General features: G+C 40.7%; 1 pseudogene; it reads right to left on the reverse strand.

Moving 5' to 3' along the window:
* Positions 1 to 1,900: 1,900 nt before the first annotated feature.
* Positions 1,901 to 2,683, reverse strand: LOC141522987 (V-type proton ATPase subunit E 1 pseudogene; annotated as a pseudogene).
* Positions 2,684 to 4,417: the final 1,734 nt, after the last annotated feature.

The raw sequence follows: 4,417 nt of genomic DNA on the forward strand, positions 1-4,417 counted from the left end.
AATGTCTCTGGGGCCTTAAAGGAGCTACAAATGGAATACAATTCTCTGGTAGATCCTATCAGATTAGAAAGGCATTGAGGATGGTCCTAGTGATGAGACTGAATGTTATTATTATTTAATGTAATTAAATTCAGAAGGAAGGGAGGGCGTCACTGGGTTCACACACCACCTTTAGCACATGCTTCTAGGTTGTTTTCATATAAGTGTCTGTCACTCATTTCTACATCCCAACCAAGCCTGTCTACTGGCTGTCCCTCCTACGCTCCATCTCATCTCCCGCCTCCCACATCCCATCTCCCAGCCTTTGCACTGGTTGACCCTCAATGCCTGCAATTCTTTTTTTCTCCTCATCTTCATTTCTTGGAGCCTCTAAGCTTGCTTTCCAGTCAAGCTTATTCACTATTTCTTCCACAACACCTTTTCTGATCCCCACTTTCTTAGTAGTGCTCTGCCCACCAAAATATTTTTTCTTGGTAAATATTTTATATTTATTTGTGTCCATGATATATCCCTTCCCTTCTCCAGTAGAATGTGAGTGCTCTAAGGACAGGATTTGTTTTATTTTTGTCTCTTACTCCCCAGGATCTAGAAAAGGGCTTGTACATGTTTGGCAAAGGAGTGTGGCCAACTCTATTGAGCAGCTTCTATGGTACAACTTTTGTGATACAACTCCTCCTACACGAATCTTCCTTGTGGGATTGGAGCCTGACTGAAATGAATACATAGTGATTATATTTCTATAATAATTCTATCCTAAATGTGTGTGTGTGTGTGTGTGTGTGTGTGTGTGTGTGTGTGTGTGTGTGTGTGTCTGTGACCTCTAAGGGCAATACCAGCTAGAGAACCAACGTTGGATTCAGAAAGATTTGGATTCATTATCTGCATTAGCAGAGGAAGTGACTGATAACGTCATGGGCCTTGAGAGTAATGGTACATGAATACTGAGAAGCCTAGAAATGATGAAAAGCAAGGCAAAGGCCCCATAATTATCAAGCATGCAGGAAGTGAGTTCCACTGCAGTGATGAATGGGATGCTGATTGTATGTTAGTGTAGAGATCGGGGGTTATTACTATGGAAATTCTAGGTTTCAAGAAATAGACTGTGATGTCAACCTTTGATATAAGATTCCTCCCTCCCTCCCACCTATTCTCTTTTTCTTCCTTCCCCCTCATTTCCTCCCTTCCTTCTCCCTTCTCTCCCTTCATTCCTTCTTTCCTTGTCCCTTCTTTCTTTTCTTCCTCTCTTCCTTTTTTCTTTCCTCCCTCTCTCCCTTCTTCCTTTCCTTTCCCTTCCTTCCTTCCTTCCTTTCTCCCTCCCTCCCTCCCTTCCTTCCTATTTTTTAGTACCTACTATGTGTCAGCATCCTCTGGGACATCATACATTCTACCAGATTGTTTAGGAGAGCACATGCTGCCTCCCCCTGCCCCTCAGACCTGGAGGAGACCCAATTTCTTTTTTTTTATAGTTTGATCCACATATATTTTAATAAATAAAGCATATTCATAGCTTGGATTTTTGAATCACACACAACTGAGGAAAGTCTCTAAGCCCAAATAGTTTTCAAGGGGTAATACTATTAATGCTGGAGTGAAAGCATGCTCCATATATATACATATATATATGTATATATATATATATATACATATATATATATATATATATAATATACAGAAATCAATACAAAGAGGCTAATGTACCACACATACAGAGCTCACTCTAAGGCAGATCACAGAAGGAGGATTCTCTGTGAACACCATGCAACTGATATGTATTCCCCCTGCCCCTAGGATATAGGAGATCAGAACTTAAGTTACTTCTGATTAACAGTTTTAAGTCCATAAATCCTCTCCCAAAGTTAACAGTTAGGCTGGCAGCATTCTACACAAAGGCTATTCCACTGAAGAACATAGGACAGTGTCAAAGCATCAAAAAGGAGTAACATTGATAGTTGTTTCTTCAATTTTAGATACTTTTATAACTTATCAATACAGCAGATGGAATGGATTCCACCTCATCAGATGCTTAGTCCAAAAATGTCCTGTTGCCATTAGCACCAAACAAAGCCCCACGGACTTCTGGCATCATCTGTTGGGCTATAAGGTCCAGTCTACTTTCTAGGGTATTAGAAACTTTTATTTTACGCTCCCCATTATAGATCTCAACACCTCCAGCTATTTCATCGGGCAGGTAAGCCTCCTGATCATCTTGAACATCAACATCTCTTTCGGTTGCCATCTTGTACATAGGAATTGCTTTTTGCACTGTGGCCTTGACCAGAGGAAGATCTTCTTTCTTGCAACGGACAATCATTCGTGGCTCGAGTAACTGGTACCTGGTTTTCTCTTTCACTATCTTGGAGAGTCTCTGCTTTGCTTCATTTAATAAGTCTGAGATAAGGTCATCTCTGGCTCTGAGGACTTTCAATCTTGCCTGATTCATCAAGTTGGACATCTGAATTTTTTTCTGCTGCTCAATTTGTTTCTCCTTCTTTTCATAATATTCCATTATCTTCAATCTCTGTGTTTGCACAAGCCAACCTTTCTCAATGTTGAACTCTTCTTCTGCCTTTGCATCTATTTCTTCGGCCTTCTCATTTGCTTCCTGTTCCATGAAAGCCATCATGTGTTTGATCTGCTTTTGGACGTCGGCGTCGCTGAGAGCCATGGTGTCGGCGGCTGGGGAGCGGTCAGCCTTGGAGTGCAGCTGAGATGAAGCCGAGACCCAGTTTCTTTGATGCTCATACTCACACCACAAGTTTTACTTAGGCTCCAAAGCCCTAAATTAAGATGCTGTAAGTCCTGTAGTGCCCAGCTACAGGAAAAGAGCATTCTTTCTCCTTTGAATCACAAAAAAACCTGTTAAGAAGATGCAGTAGGTAGGACTGGTCCCATTTTACAGAAGAGGACAGAATCCAAGGATCGCTCAGAATTCCAGATAGTTATTTCAGAAGCAGAACTGAAGTCAAGTCATCCTGACTCTGAGTCTGGAACTTAAACCATTGCACCCTGCTTCCAGATATGTCCAAGAACCCCTGCTTCCTTAGAATGCCCATAACAAGCAATAATGGCTGCTTTATGTTGCTCCCCAGAAATGTGAAGTGAAGCCGCTCGGTAATTTAGCCCAGGGCTTCTAGGAGCGCAATGGTTAATTTGGCTTTTGAAGAAGATTTTGTTCACATTTGATTAATTCTGGAAAGATCTCCAGAGGCCTCAGGATAATCAGAGAGAAGGAAAAACCCAAAGCTTTTTTCTAGTTGAATGAACTGTGTTGAACTGACAGGGAGCATCAGAAATAAAGGAGATGGCTAGTTAGCTGCTTGGACATTTCCACCCTCTAACATATCTTGAAATGAAACATGGTTTTCTTTTAATTCTTTTTACTGTTTCTCACCAAAGGGGCTGACACACCAATTATCCACTGCAGTGAACCAAGTACTGGCATATCGGCTGCTGTCCCCTCTGTTAAGAGGACAGCATATGGGCTGCTGGGCTGACATGCTTTCAGAAAAGGCAGAGCATCATTGCTGAGTCCCTATTTTAGTTTTGGGCATTTTTTTTTGGATTTAAACACTTTGTTTTAATGAGTAGTCCATCCCCAAGCCATTCTTTGTTACTCTCAAGGGCTGCCCCAAACCTTTTGAAGTCACAGCTTTTTGGGGGGGTTCATATTCTTCTTGCCCCTTATCTAGAATGACTTCTTCCCCTCCTTTCCTACCTATCCACACTGATCCTTTTCTCCTCAGCTTGAAGCTCACCCTACATCAAGCACTGATTTTCAAGTCCTGAGCTTAAGATTAGAGATCATCTAGTGCAACCCCTTCCTCCAATCCTTTACAGATGAGGAAACTGAGGTTAATAGAGGTAAATTATATTACATAAAAATCACACAAATAATGAATACCAAGACAGATTTATATATATATATATATATATATATATATATATATATATATATAAATCAAATCTGATGCAAGTATTTATTCTGCTATGGAGACCAAGAAAGAAAATCAAGACAGTCCTTGACCAACTGAAGCCTTCCCAGACTTTTCCAGTAGCCACAGAATAATTAAATATTAGAGTTGGGTAGGACCTGTGAGAATATCTAGTTCAATTTTTGATAGCATCCCTGAAAAATGTTCATCCAGCATCTTCTTGGATACATCCAGTGAAGGGGAACTCACTGTTTCTTAAGGCAGCCCATTTCACTTTAAAATCACACTCATCATTAAGACATCATATCGAGATGAAATATGACTATTTTCCCCCTCTAAGGTCAAATGAAGACAAGGCTGCCCATTGGATAGGGTGCTGAACTTGGGAGTTGTAAAGTCCTGACTTTGAATTCTGCTTAAGATATTTCCTACATGAACCAAATTCCTCAAAGCAATATGGAATGAGGAGTTGGAAGAATTCCAGA

This window comes from Macrotis lagotis, chromosome 4 (assembly GCF_037893015.1).
Source record: "Macrotis lagotis isolate mMagLag1 chromosome 4, bilby.v1.9.chrom.fasta, whole genome shotgun sequence".
Taxonomy (NCBI): domain Eukaryota; kingdom Metazoa; phylum Chordata; class Mammalia; order Peramelemorphia; family Peramelidae; genus Macrotis; species Macrotis lagotis.